This window comes from Prionailurus viverrinus, chromosome F2, assembly GCF_022837055.1.
Source record: "Prionailurus viverrinus isolate Anna chromosome F2, UM_Priviv_1.0, whole genome shotgun sequence".
NCBI lineage: Eukaryota > Metazoa > Chordata > Mammalia > Carnivora > Felidae > Prionailurus > Prionailurus viverrinus.
The window spans coordinates 6,877,772-6,902,991 of NC_062578.1; positions in this window are offsets into that span (position 1 = coordinate 6,877,772).

Sequence of the window (25,220 nt, forward strand, 5' to 3'; positions counted from 1 at the left end):
CGAAAGAATTAGTGTCAGGTAGAGTCAGCCCTGGGACCATTCCTTCAGCAAAGTCCTTGTCAGGAAATACTCCATGCTGTTCTGTGTCTTTCATTCTCTGAAGAGGGAAATTCTGTCATCGCCTCTAGAATTTTGTTTAGGTTTCTACTGGCAGCTGAGTCGGGCTGTGGCTCCTGTGTTCCCACCTATAGGACTTTAAGATCATTTTAGGAATAGTGGTGGCAGGAGAGGGGCTTTGCCATTGGTGATGGCTGAAGCTAAACACGCCACACTTCACTTTGAGACAAAACATTTTATTCCGTTTCTTGAGGTAGGCCGCTATCACTATATATCCCTTTGCTGGCAGAAGAAGTTAAGATGGTCTAAAGACAGGGGTGCCCAGGTGGCTCAGTCGGTTAAGTGTCCAACTTTGATTTAGGTCATGATCTCACGGTTTGTGAGGTCGAGCCCCACATAGGGCTCTGTGCTGACAGCTCGGAGCCTGGAGCCTGCTTCGGATTCTGTGTCTCGCTCTCCCTCTGCCCCTCCCCCCCTCATTCTCTCTCTCTCCCCCCCCCAAGTAAATAAACATTTTAAAAATTAAAAAAAAAAAGATAGTCTAAAGACAGATAGTCTAAACACACTTTAGGGAAGCTTGATGGGTGGAATATTGCTCAACAACAATGATTTGGAAGCCAAGACAAAAACTTACGATGATCTGGAGAAGAACCTGGATTTGGAAGGGAAAAAAAGTTCATGGAGGCACAAGGCAATTGATCCAGGAAAAGACACCTTATGATAAACTCCAGGGGAGAGAAAACTCAAAATTCTTTAATAGAACAGAATGTTGATTCTCCCTTTCTTAGGATCATTGCTAGTTCTCTATTCCTTAAAATAATTAATAGAGAGCAGACATCTCCACATGGAGAAATAGAAATAAAATAACCTGAATTATACCTCTAAGTAGGAAATTGGAGATATGGCAAAAGAAATGAGAATTTCAGTTTCCAGGGTAAATTTGTTCTCATATTTGCTATTGTCCTTTGATCTGGAACAAGAGTGTAGTGTTTTTCTTTAATGTAGAACTCAACTATCATTATATTTTATATAATACATATGAATACCTTTATGTAAGTAAAACAAACCTCTATTTTCTAACTTAGGTAATATTATGGAAAATGACTATGGTGTACCAATAGAAACTTTCTTAAAATTTCTTCAAGATAAGCATGTTATTGATGCAATCAAATACACTCTCAGGAAAGAAACACGTAAAACAACATCCCTACAATGTCTATTTTGCATCTTGAAATTTGGAAGTGATGTGTTTCAGAGAAACATTGTTTTCTCCATTTTCCCTTCCTACTTGGAACAATAAAATTATAAATGTTATTTACAAACATCTTTTAAGAAAGCTGGAGGAAGATCTTATTCTGGAAAGGCAGAGACCGAAACTGACTTACAGCCCTCAAGATTCATTTTTTTGTGTTTTGATTTTGTTTGTTCGTATTTATGTTCGTTTTTTGGCCCTTAAGGCAGAGTTCTCAGCTCCACAAGTTACCCGAATTTGCTGAGAAACATCAAGGCATAAAATTTTCATGGAATTCCTGAAAGGAACTTGAAGCAAAGTCAACACCCAGCCTTGAGGACAAGAAGCATGCCTACGATAATAAGTTGAGGTCTCACTGACCCAATGGAAAATTACAGATTGATACTTCTTTTGTTGGACAGCCTGTGATTTCATTAATTTCATTGACAGTAATTCTGAGTGAAATTTATGAAGGCCACAAAGCATAGAGTTAGTGAACCGCATGAAATGTCAGCACGCCCACTTGGGACCATATTTCTCTCCCTCTACTCCCACCCATACTGTTTGCCTTGGCAGGTGGCTTTTTCTAACCTAATTTGTAATGCTTCAACATTTCACCGTGACCTCACTTGAGTCTCCTTACTGACAACCCTAGAAGGGCTCTCTATTCCACTGGGCACCGTGGATGTTTTACTGTGGACATTTTGGTTTCCATGTAGGCACCGCACTCACATGCACCACACACATACCACACACACACTGTCCCCTCACACACACCTACACATCCCCTGCGTCCCTCCGCGGCCCGCCCCCCCCCCCCCCCGCCCTGTCCCTGCTCCCCGACAATGTCTCGGAGGCAACACCTTCAGGACCACTCTCCTAAGTTTTACACCAGATGGACTCTTACGTCTCATAATCCTACTGAACAATTGGTTTTTCTGCTCATGGTCTATTTCCCTGTCTTCAATAAAACAAGATCTCATCTCGGTGCTGGCCCATTGACATAGTGCCTCTTTCTGGCCCCGATGCTGGATGTGGGGGAAGGTTCATCAAAACTAAGGAGACAGCTTCTCCTGGGACTGTTGAGAGGCACACTCACTTTTTCAGCCGGGTTTGGAGTGGTGGGTCTTAATCTTGGAATTGTGTCACGTGACCCTCCCACCACGAGGCGAGTGCCTTTTTGAGAACAGAGTCATCACAGAGGGCAGTGCGCAGGGACATGATGTGGAGTCCAGGTTTGGGTCCCCTGCCAAGTGGCCCTCCTGGCCCTTCCCCACCCGTGACCATGAAGCTTCGTTTTTGCTTCAATCAGTTTCAGTTGGATTTTTCTTTCACTCACAACTGAAAGGTCCTGACTAATCAATGATATTTAGACAAAGTTAGTCTGTTATCTTTCTGAGATAGTTTGAGGCCACAGTATTCCTCTGGGGCTGACATCTTAATTTGTGTGTTTAAAACGAAACCACCTTTTTCCATCAGTAAAACTTATATGTACAAAGAGAATCCTAAAACTTAAATTATGGAAATTATAAGAGCATATTATGATGCTGTGATACTCAGAATGAACAGAAATATTTTCTGGGGCACCTGGGTGGCTCAGTCGGTTAAACATCCGACTTCGGCTCAGGTCATGATCTCACAGTCTGCGAGTTCGAGCCCGGTGTGGGGCTCTGTGCTGACAGCTCAGAGCCTGGAGCCTGCTTCAGATTCTGTGTCTCCCTCTCTCTCTGCTCCTCCTCCACTCATGCTCTGTCTCTCTCTGTCTCAAAAATAAGTAAATATTTTAAAAAATTTTTAAAAAAAGAATGAACAGAAATATTTTTGTTTTGATGAACATAAATTTTTGTTAGGCATTTTAGATATTGTGTCTAGATTAGATAAGCAAATAGCCATTAATAAAAAATGTTAAAGGAAATGCTTCTATATTTTAATGAGAAAGATGGTTTACTAAAGAAAAGAGGGGACAAATGCTATCTAACTGTAAACTATAAAATCAAATCTATTAACAGAATAGCCAAAGTATAGAAAAATGAAATATTTCTGTATTTAATCTCTCAGAACTTTAAAAATGAAAAATAATTACAGTAAAGTATTACTGAGTATTCCAATCAATAGCTAATATTATTTCATCTGTACTTTTAGTATTTTAGTACTTTGTGTTGTGTATAAATGTTTATTTTGAATGAGAAAAGAACCACCACAAATTACAAATTACAAATTTAAAAAGATTAACAAAGCATCACAAAATGATCACCAAATCCAAAAAATCTCCACACAGTTTATTAACTGTGTCTATTAAGTTATATATTATTATATATATTTCATATTATTATATAATGATATAATAATTATACATTATTATATAGTATTAACATTGTTTATTATTTATGTTAATTGGTTGACATAACTCTATAACACTTTTCTCTACATTTTTTGGTGACAAACTCTTTAAGTGCCTCCCTATATAACATTGGTTTTGTAAGAGAATTTTCTACAGAGTATGAAGATAAATCCATTTTCCTTTAGCGTGATTGACAGATTGCTTTTTAAGTTCTGATAGTATGAACAAATTTCTTTATGTAGTGACAATATGACGTAAATATTTACAATTATTGTCAAATTTGGGAAAACCTTTATCAAATTTCTTTCACATATGAGTGTAAGATTTTAGGACATTTCAAGTTTTCTTGGAAAGTAACTGCTTTTAAATGCTTTCAGAATCGAAAACACGCATTTTGTCACCAATGTTCTTCATGCAGTGTGTGGTCTTAGGGATTTTACTTTATTTTTTAATTATAAAATGTTTATTTATTTATTTTTGAGAGAAGAAAGAATGCATGCTGGGGCTCTGAGTTGTCAGCTCAGAGCCCACCATGGGGCTCGCAAACTGTAAGATCATGACCTGAGCTGAAACCAAGAGTCAGGCACTCAATGCACTGAGCCATCCAGGCGCCCCGTAGGAATTTTAAATCATCTTCATTGACACCAGTATCTTGTGTAAGCTGCTCCATAGCCAGATGTACGATGGGTAAGGCCACTCCAACACCATCTGATGAAATATGATGGAGGGGAGGCAGCGTGGAAAGTGACAGAGATCTTAACTGATTGCTGTGAAACGTCTCATTTTTTCAAATTAACAAACAAACAAACAAACAAACAAACAAAAAACAAGGCCTATTCAACACAATAAGACCATCCCTAGGGCCTTGGAAGGGACCCCTATCAGCAGAGATTCTAAAACTGATTTCATTAACTTCAGCTAAATTCACTTCTGGGCAACACCGAAAATTAGAGTCAGTTGCGCTAAATCTCAGTACTAGCTTGCTAGTTAGAAAAATGAGACATACTTCTTTTTTTTTTTTTTTAAGTTTATCTATTCATTTTGAGGGAGGGAGGGCAGAGGGAAAGAGAGAGGGAGAATACCAATGTGGGGCTCCCTCATGACCTGACCTCGCTCATGACCTGAGCGGAAATCAAGAGTTGGTCGCTCAACCCCAACGGAGCCACCCAGGTGCCCCGGGAGATGTACTTCTTGGCTAAAGTTTGCTTCTAGAATTTCTAGGAGAAAGACCATTATACATCTAGTTTGCATACATACAGTAGTGTAACCATTTGACACGAAGTTTGGCCGCACCTTGAGGCTGAAATAGTACGGATGCCATGTTAGTTCCATTGGTTGTATGAGTTGAAACTGGGAGATGGGCTTTCTTTTTGGCTGTTGTGAAAGCTGAACCCAATATTCCAAGTGTTCCTGGGAGCACTGGGTTTCTAAAGCCTTTGTGAATACTCTAGGGACAGATCAGACCTCTTAGGGATTCTCTACAATTCTGTCTTCTTGCTCTGTCAGGTAGTTATCAGTCTTTTGGAAGCCATCAGCACTTGAAAAGTACAGCCAAAAGGTTTAGAGTATACCAGACTCACCTCTATGTAGTCTTGTAAATTTCTATTGTACATTTAATACAAAATAGTGAAGTTTCTCTTAAAAAAGTTTTTTTTGTTTATTTATTTTTGAGAGAAAGAGAGACAGAGCATGAGCGAGGGAGGGGCGGAGAGGGAGACACAGAATCCAAAGCAGACTCCAGGCTCTGAGCTGTCAGCACAGAGCCCGATGCAGGGCTCGAACCCATGAACCTGAGCCGAGGTTGGATGCTTAACTGAGTGAGCCACCCAGACACCCTGAAGTTTCTCTCTTTTGAGTCTCTTGTTTAGGGGGGAAGGCAGCCATCATGTTGTAAAGATATGCAAGCAGCCTGTGGAGAGAGGCCCATATGGGGAGAAACTGAGGCCTTCTGACAATGACCAGAAGGAACGTACTTGCCATGTAACGAAACACCTTAGTGGGTCTGCCAGCCTCAGCCTGGCTGACCTCTTGACCACTACTACACGAGAAACTCCAAGTCACAACCACCCTCTCTTAGCTTCTAATCCACAGAAATTGTAAGAATAAATTCGCATCACGTAATGGACCTGTTTAAAGTGCACGATCCAATGGTTTTTCGTATGTCCATAGAACTAATGACGGATTTTTAAATGTTGCGGTAAAACACACGTAACGTAAAACTCACCATGTAAGCCATTTTATAGTGTACCATTCAGGAGTGTCAGCTACATCCACACTACGGTGCAGCCAATGTCCAGAACTGTTTCATCTTGCCAAACTGAGACTCTAGGCCCCTTGGAAACGAATTCTCCATTACCTGCCACCCCCCAACCCCAGCCCCTGACGACCGGCATTCTACTTTTGCTCTCTATGAATTGGACTACTCTACTCCAGGTACCTTGTCTAAGTGGGATCATACAGTGTCTGTCCTGTTCATGACTGTCTCCTTTCACTCAGCATAATGTCTTCAAGGTTTATCCCTGTAGCCCGTGTCAAGATTTCACGTCTGTCTATGGCTGGGTGGTATTCTGTTGTATGTACATACTGCATTTTGTTTACCTATTGATCCATCTAAGGACACGTGGGTTCCGTCTACCCTTTGGCTCTTGCAAATAATGCTGCAGTGATCACTGGTGTACAAACAACTCTTCGAGACTCTGGTTTCAGTTTTTTGGTCGATATACTCAGAAGTGGGTGTGCTGGATCGTACGATAATTTTAGGTTTAACTTCTGAAGAACCACCACCCACATAATATTTTCCATCGTGACGGCACCATTTTACATTTTTGCCATCAGTAATCTTAATGTAAGATATACATCAAGAGAAAATATGTGATCGAGGAAACATGGTTTCACATTTGGGTTTTTAGCTTCTAGCATGTCGTGACTGGACAAATCCTGTGAAAATTTCTGACGAAACGAACATAAAAAGAGTTATCAATTGTTGGTTGGTTAGTACACCATTGAAGTGGCTCAGTATTGGAAGCTCAGAATCCATACGTCTTGCCGAACCTCCCGGAAGCTACTTCCTTACCTTCACTCTCTTTTTGAGGACTGCATTTACTGGAGGAGATTGGTCAGCTAATATGGGACTCTTGATCTGCAGTCTGGGTCCTTAGGAAGACAATATAAAGCTCAGAAAAAAGCAAAACAAAACTATTTTATTTCAGTATATATGAAAGAAGCATGTACTCAGGTTTACATTCTTTTTAAATTAAATCATTAAAAACAAATGCAAAAAATTGAAGAGACTTAACACATTCCCCTGGGGAATCCAAAACAATGTGTTACGAGGGGACCTGTTTGTCAGAGGAGGAAGTTCAGGCTCTGTGGCCAGCCTTAGGCTTCGAGATCTGAACAACCGTGTGGAGAATAGAAGGAAATATTCTATTTGAGCTGAGTCTTTGACAGATCTTCCCTGCATAACAAAACCATTCTAGAAGGCACCCTGTGTCTGTGCCCCTGCAACCCACCCACATCTGCTGTGATGCACCAACGAGGTCTTTGCAGGGAATCAGGGAAGAGTGGCTGATGGTGAAGTAGTTGCTGGGTCCCATGGAGCCCTTGTGTTCAAGGGAGGAATGCCATGAATTGGAGAATACAATAAATAACCCACCTCCTAGCGGGGGTGAGCAAGAGAACCACCAGAAAACAGGCCGGCTGAAAAGATGCAGCTAGAACATTCTTGACCATTTGAGACTCTTTGTTTTCTTTTTGTCTTCAATTAGGACATTTGTTCATCACCTCTTTTAACGTTTATTTATTTTTGGGACAGAGAGAGCCAGAGCATGAACGGGGGAGGGGCAGAGAGAGAGGGAGACACAGAATCGGAAACAGGCTCCAGGCTCTGAGCCATCAGCCCAGAGCCGGACGCGGGGCTCGAACTCACGGACCGCGAGATCGTGACCTGGCTGAAGTCGGACGCTTAACCGACTGCGCCACCCAGGCGCCCCTGTTCATCACCTCTTTTAGAGATAGATTTGTTCAGGGGGCACCTGGGGGGACACAGTTGGTTAAGCGTCCAACTTCGGCTCAGATCATGATCTCGCAGTCTGTGAGTTCAATCCCCATGTCAGGCTCTGTGCCTCAATCTGAGCCTGCTTCAGCTTCTCTGCCTCCCTCTCTCTCTGCCCCTTCCCCACTCACTCTCTCTGTCTCTCGAAAATAAATAAACATTAAAAAAATCTTTTTAAAGATTTAAGATCAAGTTTCCATGTCTCTTGTTAGAAAAAACATTGCAGACACTTGAATAAAGAATATTCTCTTATTAGAGCCCTCATTGCAGGGAATGAGGGGACTATTTAGGGAGGGAATGAGATTCAGGGTATATTTTACTTATTTATCTATCTATTTATTTATTTATAATTTAAAAAATGTTTAATGTTTATTTATTATTGAGAGACAGAGAGACAGAGCATGAGCAGGGGAGGGGCAGAGAGAGAGGGAGACACAGAATCCAAGCAGGCTCCAGGCTCTGAGCTGTCAGCACAGAGCCTGACGTGGGGCTTGAACCCACAAACTGTGAGATCATGACCTGAGCTGAAGTTGATGCTTAACTGACCGAGCCACCCAGGTGCCCTGAGCTAGAGGGAATATTTAGAAGACTTGACTCTAGTGACTTTAGAAGACTTTCCCAGAAAGTATCCTAAGTTCTACCTGCATTGGTGGGTAGGGAGCAGAAGGGTCCCCAGAAACTTCTCTGCATGAGAGGTAACTTCCATTCTGGGGCCGCAGGCCTCTTGAAGGACCATCAGTGTTTCTCTGTGGCTCTAGGGGAGTTTGGGGCTGAGAAATAGGAGTATATGTAGAGAGAAGCCTTGGGTATCAGCAGAGCCTGTGTATCAGCACCGGGAGAAAACACCTCAAAGTTTGTCTGTAACGTTAAAGGATCAAACTAGACAAACTGTACTGCTTTATCAGCTCTATGATTCTAGTATGTTGGTTGATTCAGGCCAAAGCCAGCATAAGAGCCAAACCCAAACCTGTTCTCTGAGAATCTATTTATCTCTTTTCGATTCTCTTACATATTTGCCTTGTCCATTGGCCTGTGAGCTTTTGAGGCAAAAGATTAGTTCTCTTCATCTTTGAAGCCCTTGAAACTTGCACAATCCACGGTATAAAATGCATGCTCAATGAGTCTTCTTTGAATTTCAATTAAAAAAAAAAAAAGAACTATGATTGGTTGCAACTTCCAGTCAGTCATCGGATGCAGAGAATCAATTGCCTCTGTCTGAAATGCCCCCAGCTGCCCCAGTCCCGGAGATCAGGGACCAAACGGCCGCCATGTCTCTCCTTGGAGGCTGATCTGGCTTATTTTTCTGACTTCCCTTTTGGTGCCCCAAGCTGAGCTATCAGGATCATCTTAGACCCCGTGTGTCTCTCATCCTTCATTGCCCCATATCATATCGTACCATGGAAGTAAAGAGAATGCGCGATGTAGTGCTGCATATTTCTTCCCAGTGCTCTGACCTGATTTTCTAGAAAAGCAGTCCTTACACTGGGGTCCATGTTTCCCTTCAGGTATATGAAGAGTATCCAGGAGGTGCTTGGGACCCCAGGATGGTCCCAAGGGGTCAACTTGAATATTTGCTCTGACCTAAAAGAGCTTGATGTCTTTTCCCACCTCTGCTTTCACATGAATCCCCACCTCAGTTGACAATGGAAGGGCCTTCCCCTGTGGCACATAACCTTGAGGTACAGTAATCTCCTAGGCACGGAAGAAAAAAAGAACATTTGAAATACTGTCTCCCTGAACCAAGTTAACACCTTCACCTTTGCATTTCGTGAAGAGATACGTCTAACAAAATTGTGCCTCCATATTTGACAATCACTTATCAAAATTGGGAAATGTGTTGTCTTGCTCAATTATATCGTGAGTATTCCATCCAGGATAATTTTTTTTTTTTTTTTTTTGGCATTGAGAGCCATTGGGGCACATGTATTAGGTTTTCACTTATGTACAATATTTTTAGGGACACTATGTGGGGTGATCAGCAAAATAAATTCTCGGGTGCACAAATATGTTACATTAGGATAAAATTCTGAAAGCAATGTGGAGCAGAAGGACAGCTTTTGAGGAGAAAATGGATTTTGATGTCACACTTCCGACTTTCTCAGGATCTTGTTCTAGAATTTTAAACAGATAGTGGTAGTTAACAAATGACTACGGCACTGAATGCATTTGATGGTGAGCTGTTTTATCGCCGAAGTTAGGCATTCCCGAGACACTGGAACTCACATTCTCTGCAACTATTTAGATTTAAGGTGAACGTTTCCGTATGGCAATGCGTCAAGACGCAAAAGTGGAAGGTGGTTTTGGAAAATCCTTGAGCGGAACGGGTGTTTCCAATCGCTCTATAGATGAAGCCATAACATTAATTAAAAGCAACACCCCTTGACATTCAGGTTAACAGAAAACTGTAGAAGGTTAGCATTGAAGACCTGAAAATAGAAGTGACCCTGCACGTCATGTTGCCATAGCATAGGTGCTATTTAGAGCCAGGAAGAGTGAAGCTCGGTTGCCACACAAAAGACCTCCCCAATTGTGTATTGCTTATTTCCTCACATTGTGGGCCTTCAGGATCTGTTGGCAAATGTGGGGGTGAGTCAGGGCTTAGATAAGGCATCTGGAAATCTCTCTGGGAGCCCAAAGAAGTAATGAGGCAGCCACCCATTTTATCACGGCTGCTCTGGGAGGTGCCAAGGGCATGGTCGTGCGGGGTCCTGTGGTGCCACGGTGAAGGCCGGTTGGGGCCACGCTCCGGCCATGTGCTGCAGGATGAGAGAACTCAACCTCAGGAAGGAGAGTCTCCACAGAAGGAAAAGCCCAGGGCAGTGCCCAGCACTTAGAAAGAACCAATAAATCCTTCATGTATGAACTCCTTCAAAGCAGCCTTAAAGATACATCCCGAAAGGTTACAACCCGGACAGCATTTTAATAGCCTATTATTTCCCCTAGAAATATGCAGGCGGCTAAGAAATGAACTGAGCACTTTGCTGTGCCCATGGTGTGAGTCTGTTGCCCCGTCTGCCCAGCCTGACCTCTCTGAATTGCTCCCCCTCAGGAGTGCTTCTTGCCCATCCGAGGGCCAGGCAATGGCAAGGAAGCGCCTGCCAGGGATTCAACCGGAATGTTCATGGGCACCTTCAAGTTCCCGTGTCCCAACAAACCCTGCCTCTCAGCTACCCTCCTGACCGCTCTTTTCTGCCGTGCTGTTTCTTCAAGTCCAAAATGCAGAACTATCTTCTATCTCCCACCTTCCTCTGTCCCCTACCTAGTAGTGCATTTATGTATGAATTTATTTTTATCGAGGCAAAATATACACAACATAAAAGTCACCACGTTAGCCATTTTTAAGCATCCAGATCCGCGGCATTAAGTAAATTCGCGTTATTGTGCGCCGTTCGGGTCTAGAACTTTTTCATCATCCCAAACAGAAACTCTGTGCCTGCTAAACAGTGACTCCCCATCCCTCCCCTCTCCCTCCAGCCGCTGGTAACCTCTATTGGGCTTTCCGTTTTGTGAATTGGACTACTCTAGGCACCTCACGTAAGCCGGTTTGTAGCGCATTTGTCTTTGGTCTGGTGTATTTCACTCAGTGTCACGTCTTCCAAGTTCGTCCATGTTGTAGCCTGTGTCCGAACCTCCTTCCCTTTAAAGGCTGAATACTTTTCTATTGTATGAAAATGCCGTATTGTTTCATCCATTCATCTGCCAATTTTGAATAGTTTATTAATCTCATCAATTACTATTTTATTATCACGCCATTGCTCGACACTGATTTCCTAGTTTGCCTTAAAATTCTTCTCTTTTCAATCCATCCTATGCACCATCTGGGTAACTCACCTAAAATTTCTAATAACTATTCTTCCTCCTATATCTCCCAAATCCTTGCCCCTCAGGAACCAGGGCCCCACACCCGTTTTGCCTCATCTCCCTGCTTTCCGTGGTGGTCCCCCAGTCACCCTACTAATCAGGACAAGAGACATTCTTTGGATGAGCCCTGCATTTTGGGCACGCAGAGAAGCAGAAAGTCAGGAGAGGCTCCTCCCTAGAAAGCGGGAGCATGGTCTGAGAACTCTTCACCCCCACCTGTCTCACGCCCCCCCTTCGTGGCTGTGCCACGCACACTTGCCGTCTGGACTGTTCTCCACCCCCCACCCTATGAACCTCCTTGTCTCCCTGGGGGATTCCCACCCCATGGGTGACTAGATCGCACGAGGTCATGACAGCGGACGCGGGAGGTGGGTGGCCTGTCCTCAGACCCCAGCCCCGCCAGTCACTGGCTTATGCCCTGGGATAAATAACTTCCCCGGGAGTTGTGTTTTCAGTTGCACAACTCTAAGTGGGGCTAACAGTCACAGCGCCTCTTGTTGGCTTGTTGCAAATATTAGTACAGCACTACATTTGCAAAGAACTCAGAGCAGGACCACGCCGTAGAGTTAATACTGCAAGATTACTTTTTTGATTAACCCCAACTGGACTGTAAGTGACGCATTTGTTAAGTTACTGCTCTCTTGTAAATATCTCTGAATGTTTAGCTATGTGCTGGACACAAGGAGTGTACTGGTAACAAAAAAACATTGCCCCTTCTCTTCAGTAACTCATGCATTTCTGCTTCTTTCTAGAACCCTGTGGTGACAACATAGTGCATTCCTCTTCCTCTCTGTCTGCCTTCCTTCCTTTTCCTCCCTCATCTCCTCCCTTCCTACCTTCATCCTTCTTTCCTTTGTTCCTTTCCTTCTCCCCCTCCTTCCTTCCAAGAAATACACATCAGGTGCTTACCCTGAGCTGGCTACTGCCCCAAATGCCAGAGTCCCTGCTAAAGACAGGGTAGTCACCCTCTCAGGGAGGATACTAAATAATGGAGAAGACAAATAAAAAATGCACAAGACAAAGAAGAAATAATACGATCCAAGAGAGCAATAAATACTCTGGAAAAATCACCAAGTGTTACAGGACCGGTGTGTGCTGTTTGAGGTATTTCTGTCGAGGGTGGGCCCCCCGAAGAGACATGCCCTGAGCAGCGGCTGAAGGAAGGGAAGGTGTCAGCTCTGCCCAGATTCATAGGATGAGCAACGCGGGCAGAGGGAACGGTCACGTCCCAGGATCAGGACTGGGCTTGGAGGGGGGAGGGGAACGAGCCAGAGCCTGGTGGAAGAGGCGCGATGGAAGTGCAGTCAGAGAGGTGGGCTCAAGGAGATGCCACCAGGTCCTTTTGGTTCTGGAAGATGTGAGGAAGTCTGGGTTTTAATCCAAATGTGACGGGAAGCCACTTAGAGGGCAGGTGACATGATAAACGGGCCAGTGACATGATTCAACGTGTGCTTATAAAAGTGGGGCGCCTGGGTGGCTCATTGGGTTGAGCGTCGGACTCTTGGTTTCGGCTCAGGTCATGATCTCACGGTTCGTGGGTTGGAGCCCCGTGTCCGGCTCTGCATGGTGGTGTGGAGCCTGCTTGGGAGTCTCTCCCTCCCTCTCTCCCTACCCACCCCCTCTCAAAACAAATAAATAAACTAAAAAAAAAAAAACCATTAAAGAAAAGTGTCTCTGCCTATGAGAATCTCTTGGAGAAGTGTGAGGGGACAGTGGGAAGACAAGCAGCCCTGAAGGTCGGCATCCAGCTCAGGTCTTATAATGTCCTTAAATCAAGCAGGAACTAAGCAGGTGTTGTGTGGTCAGAATCAGATCCCCCGGATCTTAATCCTTAGACAAATTGGAAGAGTGAATTTATTAAATTTCTAAGTCTAATGGGAAAATATATCTTAAAATTGTAAAAACATGTCCCATAAGCAATAAGAGACAAATTTTCTCATGTCATCTCTCTCTCTGATGCAACGTATGTGTTGGAATTTTAAATCTTGCATGGGGTGAGTTTTTATTGTTTCTTAAAGGCAATTGTTTTCATATTTCAAACATCCTTCTATTAAGAATTTAAACTGTAATTTTTTTTCTATTTTAAGCTAACAAAGAGCCAGTGAGTGTGTATATTCAATATACGAAGTAATAAAAAGGAGCTGACCTGGTGGGGGGTGCGGGTGGGGGAACAAAAGATTGTGGCACAAAACCTTTTGAATTAATTTCTTAGATCTCTTCAATTCTGTTGGCCAATTTGAAAGGAATTCCTCTCCCCTCGTAAAATTATTTATTTCAGGTATTTGTAGATTACTAATCTTAATTCTTTACTCATCTCCTGTCCCCTAATCCTTGTCAAAAGGGAAAAAAAGAAGCATCGATTAGCTGAGCTCAACATCAAAGGAATGATCTTCCCCATAAATCAATCCCTCCATTCTCTTAATTGCTTTGTTGATTCTCCCAAACTTCCCATTTATCTATTGAACTGCTCATTCCTAAAGCCTTAGGTTTGTTGCCAGAAATTCTTCCCTTTTATGTTTTTCTGCTACAAGTTATTGTCCAACTAGTGATGCTTGGAAAATCGAGGATTGCCTCCCCCATGAGCAGCACGGAGAACATCGGATCCCAGAGATTCAGCAACATCTCACGTTGGATATGAAATTGACTAAAACTCAAGACTCCAAGTTCCTTGATTCTTTGGAAAGTGCGTTCATTTCCCAATGAATACAAAGGGAATCAGTCTGCGTTCGCTGTTTTTAGTCTTTTAGAAATGAAATTAATGTGACCCTAGCCTGCTTCTCACCAGACCTGAATATTGATTTCTGCCTCATTTTCTGGCCCCTTTTCTAAGTTCTGAAGACACTAACCCAAAAGGGATATTGATCAGCAAGCTGCCTGTCACTTCCTTGGGCGCAAAGGACACAAGCCCTGTCACCTCCATGCCCCAAAATAGACCTAAAGGTAAAGGGTCAGAGATGAAAGGCTTCTGATTAGTTCTTTGTAATCAGCCTCTGAGGAAGAACTGAGCCTCTGTTTACACCTGTCCTTGGAGTTTAAGATGGAAAACTTTTACTCCCAGGTCCATGCATGGAGGTAGATGAAGCAGAACTCTTATCTTTCCCAGTTTCTGATTGGGAGAGATGGATTGTTTGTTTCTGCCTTTTTAGGGTAAAAAGCTTATGTTTCTGGGCCTTTCGTTTGTTGCCTATGCTGATGGGACATCATCTGTTATAGGAATCGTAATGTTTTTAGGTACTGACTAAAGAACACCCAAATTAATTTCTCCTGGGAAAAAGAACGTGCAGACCCCGAGGGACTCCTTTTTCTTTCCTCAAGTTGTAGTGATGCCATTGACTTCATTGTTAGCCCAGAGCAGAGAGGGTCGGGGAGTTACATGAGGCTAAGAGAAAGAATGCAAGAAAAAAGTCATTACTTATCCATGTTCACAGAATGGCTGACGAAATCCAGGAGGGCAACTCTGAAGCATCCTCTGGGGAGGAGAAGTTTTCTAAAGTGGCCTTGGCTTTACCCATCACCCTCATAGTTAGCTCAATGACTGGCTTTTAAAAATGAGGTCATGACGTGAAATTCTGGTAATCCTTTGTGTGTATTTCATATATATTCTCTTTTCCAGTTTTAGATTACTGCCTTAAAGCAGGCTTGTACTTCTCATTTGAATTACGCTAATATTCTCCCTTACTCTCCTTGCCCGTGGTCATGCCTTCATCATTTATATTCTCACTGATCCAGCAAGGGAAGTTATTTTCACGCATATTTCCTAAGTTCTCTCTAGGTTTTAGAACTGTGAATATATGACTAGCCAACATGTCCAATAAGCCACAAAGAAGGCAGAAATGTGCAGAGCTTCGCTTAATGATAAAAATGACTCTTCACGATCCGGGTAAGTGGTGGGTGAGCGAATGCCCCGTGATTTGGGCCAAGGACATGCTTTGGGCCAAGAGCACCTCTCTTCCTTTCTCCTTGCTCCCCGTCTCTGTTCTCTTCCTTGTCCCTTTTCCCACGAGGAGGGAGAAAGTAAAGCAGGCTTGTCTGGACTCAGAACAGTAGCTTTTAGTTCTCTTCCCTTCCAGAAGTTGCAAAGCTGTCTCTCATATCTGCCCAACGTACTTACTGACTCCAGGAGGAGTTTTCTCTTCTTGTCCTCACTTGTTCTAATGTGCAAGCCAGGAAGCAAGTGTGTTGGGACCGTGTGTAGCCATACCTGTACCCGGTTTAGCAGGGGAACATTCGCTGTATTGTTCTACTTCCCAGTTAGAACCCCGTGTGCAGGAAATAAAATTGGCCATTATTTCTACAACCAGGAGAGTGTAACTTATTGTAAATACCAGGCACCTCTTCTTGTCAAGGCTCAGATGTGATCTACTCTATGGCCCTCACACAGCCCTAGTGGGGAATGATGTGTTGAGAAACCAGTTCCCAGGTGTTCAATTTCCCTAAAACTAGATTTCGTGTCTATATCGAACTTCCCTGCATTCTTCAATCATTAATAAAACATAACTCGTGCTTTTCAAAAGCCCATACAGAAAGACTGATTCTGCTGGTCCCAATTTTAGATTGTGACAATCAAACTTAGCCTAACATAGATCAACGAAAGTCCACAGACAAGTGACTCACAGAGCAATGTTTCCTCCTTTCTACCCCTCCGGCGTTGATTTAACTCTGTCATGAACGAAATAAGGTGTTTTTCAGGGGCCTATCGGCAAATGCTAATCTGGAGGTGATAAGCAAGAAATCTAAGGGGTGTTTGTTTTAGAGTATTTTCCATCAACATCAAACACAGTCGGTAACTCAACTTGTGTCATAAAGCAATTCACATAGATACTGGGATTAGTAGACCTTTGAAGACAGTGTCAATCAAGATATGGTCACTTTGTCCCCTACTGCTCCTAAATTCTGCCGAAGGTTGCCTCCTTCTAGCTGTCTGGCAATTCTAGATCACTAATTAACAACACCTGGGCGAGTGAACTCAGCTTGCCCAATGAGTATATGATGAAATTGAAGTTCATTTCATAAAACCACGTCACAGCCAAAGAGGCCCTTCAGAATTAACCTGGTATGATGGGGTGAAATCAAGACGGTAGTTATCGTTTGCTTGTTTAATTCTTGTCGGATCTTCACTATAGATGAGATTTGGGTGGTTCCTTACACAACCCAACAACTGGAAGTCTGGCAAGGAAGACATCCTTGGGTACGTTGAAGCAAGCAATAGAGAAATAGGTTTTCGAAGACATTTGAAAGATCGTTCCCCACATACAGACTCCTTGCACCTGTCTATTTAATGATGCGATTGAACTAGATATAGTCTTTAGGTCTCTTTCATTAATTAATCAATGCATTAGTTAATCAACTAGACTTCTGGCTGTTCTTCTAGTCCCTAAGCTGGTCCCTGTCCAGTAACTGAATGTACTGTTCTCCCGGGCTGGGTGCTCACTCAGGATCTTTCCATAGCTCGTTCTTTTTCACCAAAAGGACTTCCTGTGGGCTTCCCAGAAGCCTTCCTGAGAGCCCAGCTTCCTGCAGAGTCCCCTTGCCTCCCCTCTGCTCCCTCGGGATTGCACACATCCCCATCTGAACTCAGAGTGTATCACACGGTGGGTCTCGTAGAATTGGGTTTGTCACTCCCTTTCGCTCTTGTGCATGGCCACGGCCCCAGCACTGGAAAAACACCCGGCTCCCACTGGGGCCCGGTACTTTTTGGTTGAATGAATGTTCAGAGGATAAACGTGTCACTTCTGTATCGAACGGATTGTTTACTTGTGTTATGACTAGCTATCTAGCTGTGCTGGTGGTTTTTCAGAATCTGTGGATGTGCTTCTTTTGAAGTGTAGGTTTTGTTTTCTTCAACCTTTTTTTCTTGCAAAATAATGTCAAACTTAGAGGACATTTCTAAGGACAGTACAAAGAACTCTTGTATACCTTTTGCCCCAATTCATCAGAAGTCATTGACTGTAAACTAATATTGTGATAGCCGAAAAAAGCTTCATATGCCTGAAAAGGGTTCTCTTAGATGTGCTGAAAGTTCAGTCTGTCGATTCCATCTATACTTTCAGACTCTGTTTACCAAACGGAAATGGATAGTGGAACAGAAATCTGGACAGTTCATCGAGGAAGCTGTGCTAGTCCCTCTTTTCTCTTTTCTTGAGTCGCTAAGTTCCCCTGCTCCGGCCCCCGCCCCCCATCTCAGACATGTAATTCTGGGGCACTTTGCTCAACTGGGCGTTGTATGCTTCTAACGTCTGCCAGCAGTCCAGTTCTGCTTCCTCCTATTCATCTGAGGTTCTCTTCTTCCCTGGCTCCTTTCTTCTCACAGAGAGTCCCAAGACGGAGGTAACAAGCAGCCAGAATAACGACAAAGTAATGGACACATTTATTTTATTATTATTGTCATTATTAAAGATTTTCTTTTTACGTAATCTCTACACCCATCGAAGGACTTGAACTCACAGCCCAGAGATCAAGAGTGGACACATTTGATTCCTAAACCCTCTTGGGAAAAATTAAAATGTCGCTGCAGTGATCTTGAAGTTCAGCCGAGCCAGGGGGTGAAGGGCAGCAGAACGCAGGGAAGAGCTGACATCCAGGGCAGGAAGCACCCTGCTCTGTGCCGGCTACTCCAAAGGCGCAGCCGTGGAGTCTGGAGGTCACGGCCATGGGTAGCTCCCTTGTCTGAACCTAACAGGTAGCGTGCCATCATCGCACACTGCCATTGTTGGTTTCACGCTATTGACACAAGGGGATGAGTTGCCTCATCGCCTCTCCTGTGCAGAAACCGCCACTTGCTGTCTCCTGCACGGGCAAATATTTACCAGCTCTGCCGACATCCAAGTATATCAGCATGATGGAGGCAGACGGCAGTGTGGTCAAGTCAGTCTGGGGTCAGACGCCAAGGGGCACAGGGGCTGGGCATCTCCTTGCTGCGGTGGTGGCAACAGTAGGGGGGGGGGCTTGACTCTTTGGGACTCAGATTGGTGTTGAAATAGTTGTCATCTGTATCATCAGACTTGAAAATAATCTTGGCCTCAGTTACAGATTTGTAGATTCTGTGAATTTCCTGATTGATCAATATCAAGGTCTAAGAAAGAGAAAAGAAGGGGAAAAAGGGAGAGGGGAGATGAGGAAGGCAGAGAGAAAGGGAAGAAAGGTGCTTGCGGAGGGAGGGGGCAGGCTAAATGACAGATTTGCTTCCTTTTGCTAACTAATGTTCCTGGGCCTTGGGGACATGGGTTGCTTTCCCCACCCAAACTAAAATACGGGAATGGCAGGGTCCCATGGACAGAATCAAACATCTAGATGAAGTGAATTATTAGATTGTTCTTGCACGTGGAAACATACCTTCCGGTAAGAGTGTAGGATCCGGGTAGAGCCCAGAGCCTGAAAAGATGGGAGATCAAAAATCAGGAATACATATGACATTTGTTGAAGCATGCATGAAGGCAGCCCTTGCTGTGTAATCTTCACAATAATCACGAAAGGGTGGTACTCTGATCCCCTCCGGATAAGAAGGGCTATCTCAGCCAGAAAGGGTCAGCGATCCACCAAAGTCCCCACAGCCAGTAAATGACACGGCCAGGCATCCATTATTGTTGTGACTCCAAATCCTATGCTCATTTCTCCCCAGAATCTTTACTGCCCCTTAAACCCGGAGAACAACAGACGTGGGCTGGAAACAAATCTTGGAGCAAACACACTAGGTGAGCCAAAGCGGGGCCAAAGCAGCCCCAGGGGGCAGGTGGTGAGAAGGGCCAGGGGCTGGGAAGGCCGGGGGGGGGGGGGGGGAGGCGTTCTTTTCGCCAAGTTCTTTCTGCTCCTCTCTCACCCCCGAATCCAAACACGCTTTTCTGACGCTCCTGCCGATGATGCGTTATTTTCCTTCGCGCCATGAATACTGTTATCTAACTGGCCATTATTTTCAGCGTCAGTAGGAAAGTTTCTAGAAGCGCTTTCTTATGCTAACATGTCTTACCTCATCTAATCTCCAACAACCCGTGCGGTAGATGCTGTGATCTTCCTGCATTTTACAGATGATGAGCCGGGATCTGAGACATGCCCGGTAATTTATTCTCACCCCTAGCTGGTGGCCGGCAGCACTGGGAGCAGAGCTGAGCCCGTCTCTCTAAGAGGCATGGCCACTCTCTGGGAGCTTTTCCTTGGGGCCCGTGGGACCTTTGAAAGTGAGCTGACTCGGGTGGTCCAGAAGAGCCCCCTGGTCCATGCCAAGTACTAATTCCTACCTTGAGGACCGCTGATTTCACAGGTAAATTCCACCACCGTCTCATTGGTTTCCATCACGGAATTCGATTCTGTTCCGTCTGCAAAAATGCAATCGAGGAGGTGACCCATCTGAAATGATTACTTCACCTTCTATATTAAGAAATCATTTAGAAAAATTATTTGCCTGAAAGATTCTATTTGCTTCTTAAAAGGCCTATTCTTTCTCACCCCGAAGCACCTTTTCACGACAAGAACCTAGCAACCCGTGTCATATTTGGAACATTTGAATTGGGACAGAATTTTTTACACTGTTTATCATCTGGTGAGGGTTTTAAGGGGAAAGTGTCAACATAAATTTGGAATTTCCTGACTCTTGCAGATTTGAGTTATAATCTTGACATGACTAGAAAGGAAATCTTAAAAAAAATATTTTAGAGTGTTTTATTGTGGAAATGTCCCCAAACATTTTCATCCCATTTTCCCAGAGAAACCTGACAGTTTGGGGAGGCGGGAAGGAGGGTGGGTGGGGGGGGGGGGAGGAGAGAACAAAACCCAATGGCCACATCCTTGAACTCTTTTGTGTGTTCAGAACAATGTCCAGTTAAAATCAAACAATATTGCTGCTAAATACGTCTAAAATAGTCCTTGGTAAGTACTCCTGCCTGCTGGAAAAGCTCTATGGGAAGGGCAGTTTGTAGAAGTGATGAGGGCCGAGGGCCTCTCTGAAGTACAAGCCCCGAGGTGGCTAAGCACAGCAAGATACGGTATCTTTCCAATAACCCTGTCATCAGCTCGTTTACTGCCTGGGACTTTAAATCCCCATCTGAGCACAGAGCGAATGCCATCCCTGCACCCAAGTGGAAAACAATCCCCCCCCCCCCCGTCCCCCTCCCCCGCAAGGACTGGGGGTGGGTAAGGCTCATAAAGGAGAAGTCATGAAGTCTGGCTTTCTGGCCAGATTTCCTCTGGAAGGTGAGGTGTGGCCGGCACTGTGTGTGTGGACCGCCTGGGAGGGGACACACACCCTGCCTTCAGACGGCAGGACCTCAGCCTGGCCTGCGGCCAAGGAGCCAGACGCCAGGCCCGGGCTCTCAGTGGTGGGAGCGGTCGCTGTGCCGGCTTATACAATGGCATTATCTCAAGCCAACCACGGCTGCAGAAACTCGCAGTGCTTCCTGTCTTTGCAGCACAAACTGTCCGATTTCCAACAGCTTTCGGACACACTCGCTGGCGCTCGGTCGCCAAGCTCGGTGTATAAATGTCTAAAGCCACTTCTTCCTTGGGAATTGCAGACGCTGCGATGCTGTAATCCATTGTATTTTTATCCCCTCTGGAAGGACTTGCACAATCGTGAGTCACACGGGGAAAGGGATTAACTCTCAAAACATGTATGTGATGTAGGCAACCGCCTGGAGCTTCTTATGGTAGGGGCCATAGAGGAGTAGAACAGTCTCGAAGGTCATATTGACACCACGTACAACACAGTTGATTCGTGGTGGCCCATCATCTCATTCTGCTTCCCACTCTCGAATCTCTGGGGTCTTCTTATACAAGGAAAGCTTCGGGACAGAAACGCCAAATCTGGGCGAATGTGATGGGGAGAGCTTCCTTTTAAAATCTAGTAATTACTGGGGTGCCTGGGTGGCTCAGTCGGTTGAGCGGCCGACTTCGGCTCAGGTCATGATCTCGCGGTCCATGAGTTCGAACCCCGCGTCGGGCTCTGTGCTGACAGCTCAGAGCCTGGAGCCTGTTTCAGATTCTGTGTCTCCCTCTCTCTAACCCTCCCCCGTTCATGCTCTGTCTCTCTCTGTCTCAAAAATAAATAAACGTTAAAAAAAAATTTTTTTTTAATCTAGTAATTACTTTCCATGTATTTCAACTGCATTTGCTCAAAATGGTGATGGAACTCTCAAACACAGCCCTTGGATTAAATTATAAAAATTTTAAAAGCCATTAAAACCCTGGTACTACCAATGTGTCAAACAGGATGAGAAAAACTTGTTTTTAAAAAATTGTTTTTATTTGTTTGGCTTTCTTGGCTTAGGAATATTGCAGTTAGGTTATTGAATAGGTGACCAAGTCTTTCAAACGACGTGCCTATGCCAGAAGGCTGAAAACTTTTAGCAACCTGCTCCCAGAAATCAGGGGTTTAATTCAACAGTTACCAGAAATGCTCTTAAACCTTCTGCTTCCAGGTCAGGAAGTTTTTGGCAGGTCATGGACTTCTGCTACGGGGTGTGCTGTGTAAGGAGTGTTGTTGGCCCAGGCTGGCTTCGCAGGGAGCTGAGCCCTCTGCTCTGTGCTTCATGGGAATCCCCGCTAACAGAGCGAAACCCAGTTGCGGTGGACGTGGGCATCGACAGCTTCAAATCGTGTGTCAGATAGCTTTGCTTCATTTACGAATGACGATGCTTCTCTCTGGCCCTTGCTTTCGTGGAAACGGGCAGGCTTTCCTGGCCAGGATGCAGGAGAGTGCTGGCGAATGTTTAACAACCAGCAACAGACAACCCTGGTGGGAGGCATTCATCATGGCTTTTAATGAGACGTAGACTTTTTTTTCCCCAAATATTACATTTATTTATTTTTGAGAGAAGGAGAGAGACAGAGCATGAGCAGGGGAGGGGCAGAGAGAGAGAGAAGGAGACAGAATCCGAAGCAGGCTCCAGGCTCTGAGCTGTCAGTATAGAGCCCAACACGGGACTCGAACTCACGGACTGTGAGATCATGCCTTGAGCAGAAGTCGGACGCTTACCCGACTCAGCCACCCAGGTGCCCCGAGGCGTAGACTTTTTTAACTATGAAATGTTTCAAGCATATAGGAAAACGTAGGGAATCACACAATAAGTGTTCACATGCTCACCAACCTGCACATTTCGTGATAGTGACATCAGAATTTTCTTTTAAAGAAAGAGTGAGGACCACTCTCCGGCCTCCTTCCCCTTTCTCTCTGCACAGAGGTGATTGCCTTCTGAACTTTGGTCTTTTCCTTCTCTGCCTGCAGCTCAGACGTTATTCAAGCACTCACCGCTGTGTGAAGGCTGCTGTCTGTCCTTGATGAGTCAGTACGGGTTTTTCAGCGTTTTGAATGCTCTTGCCTCCCTGTTTCCAAACGTGTGTTTGTAGGCACGATATGTAATGCTGCTTTGTGTGTTTTAAAATTTGAGTATGCATGGTATTACGATGCACATAACCTTTCTGATAAGTTTTCTTGAGGTATGGTCCACATCCTGTATAAATCATCTATTTCAAGCACACAGTTTAATCGTTTTGTAATGTCTTCACAGAACCACACCACAATTGACTTTAGAACATTTTCATTACCCACCTCCAAAAAACCCTGCACCAATTACCGGCCACTCCCCCTTCTCCCCAGCACCCCCCACCTCCCAGACCTCAGCAACCACCCATCTGCTTCTCGTCTCTGCGGACTTGCCTATTCGTTTCACATAAACGGCATTATATCTGGGACCTTTTGTGTCTGACGTCTTTTATGCAACATAACATCTTTCCGATTCACCCATGTTGTTCGGGTGTTGGTGCTTTATGCCTTTTTACGGTCTACCTTTTCGCCGTATGGAGGTATCGCTTTTTATTTTAGTCACCTATCGATGGATATCTGTTTTTTCCCCCACTTTTTGGCTATTATGAATAATGCTGCAAATGAACATTTCTGTACCAGTGTTTGTGTGAACATGTTTGAGTTTGGCGGTAAGTGTCTAGAGCAGACTTGCTGGGTCGTAGGGTAGCTCTACGTTCACTCTTTTAAGGAGCTGCTAGACTTTCCCAGACAAGCCGCATCACTTTACATTTCCACCTGCAGTGTATGAGGGTTTCAACCTCTCCATATCCTTGTCAACACTTGTTACTGGCTGATTCTTTATTTTGGCCATCCTACTGGGTGGTGTGAACTGGTTTTGATTTGCATTTCCCTAATGACTAATCACGGTGACATTGAGCTGTGACATCTTTTCATCCGCTTACTGGCTATTTGTATATCTCTTTTTCAAGAACTATTTATTCAGCTCCTTTGTCCATTTTTAAAATGGAATGACTTATCTTTTGATTTTTGCTGTATAAGAACTCTTTACACAGCTTATTTTATTTTAAATGTTTATTTATTTATTTTGAGAGAGACCAAGAGAGAGAGAGAGAGAGAGAATCCCAAGCAGGCTCCGCACTGTCAGCGCAGAGCTCTCGATGCGGGGCTCCAACCCATGAACCGCGGGATCACAACGCCAGCCGATATCGAGAGTCAGACGCTTAACCAACTGAGCCACCCAGGCGCCCCTCCTGAGGTATGTTTTTAAGTGTCTATTGGGTAAATACCTAGGAGTGGAAAACCTGGGGTCTGAATGCGTGCTGTAGGGTTTATTAGATATTGTCACACGCTCTTCTTTCTCATAAACAGTGTATTAGAGGTCTCCATTCGATAATACTTGGTATTGCTCGACGTTTAAATTGTAAGTATTTAGATGAGTATGAAATCGAATGTTGGCACTGTCTTAAAACGTGGTCTTTACTGATTGTCAAACTATGGTGGCCTGCGAGGGCCAGAAAAGCTGCTGGTGCTGTTTCGTTACTTGTAACACAGAGTTAAGAAATTGTGGCAATAATATGTCCTTGTGAATCGACAGCCGTGGAGACCCCGGTAGAAGTGGAACAACATGAATACGTGTGCAGAATGTTTGTAGGGCCCGTCTGCATAGCCTTAGTCGGCCGTATAACACCACTGACTACGTGGACTAGACTAGACGTAGCGTAGAGCATTTTTTAAGTCTGCAATATGAACTTTTGCTATTGTTTAGCGTAAAGTTCTAGAGCTTATTAGGACAAGCCGTTCGCAGCTTCTTTAGCCCCTGGAAGCCCTTGTAAGAGCAAAATAGATTCCATTCCCACTTTTGGTTCCCAGCCTTTGCTTAGTCTTGTAGCTAATAATTCCAATTCTTTCGGCAACCCAACTATATAATAAGTTGTTTTTAAGCATAAGCCAGTGTCACATAGTATTTATGCAAATAAGAAAATTTTAGTGGCAAATAAAGGTTTCTTTTTTCTTTACTAGAGTTTGATCCAAAAGGAGACCTAAGTAGAAGTCTCAACTTGCATTGTGAGGGCTCTAAAATTTCAATCGTGTTTTCAGCTGAGTTTCTTGCATGAGTGTTGATCTGTGGTTTTAATATGCATAGGTAGAACCTACACGGTAAAACAAGCAAACAAAAAACGAATAATAAAGCGAGGAAGCTTCTAATGGAAGAAGCTTCATAAATGTTGGGTCCCATAATTACAAAAATGCTGCTTTAAAGTGTATTTTAACAGACAGGTTCTCTCACAGGTTCTCTCACAGTTATGGTAACACTGTGCTCAGCCTTTCACACATATTCATCGTATCATTTACTCCTTACCAAAACCTAAGAGGCAGACATTACCTCACTTATCCCGGCTTTAGCTGTTTGTTAGAATCTTCCACA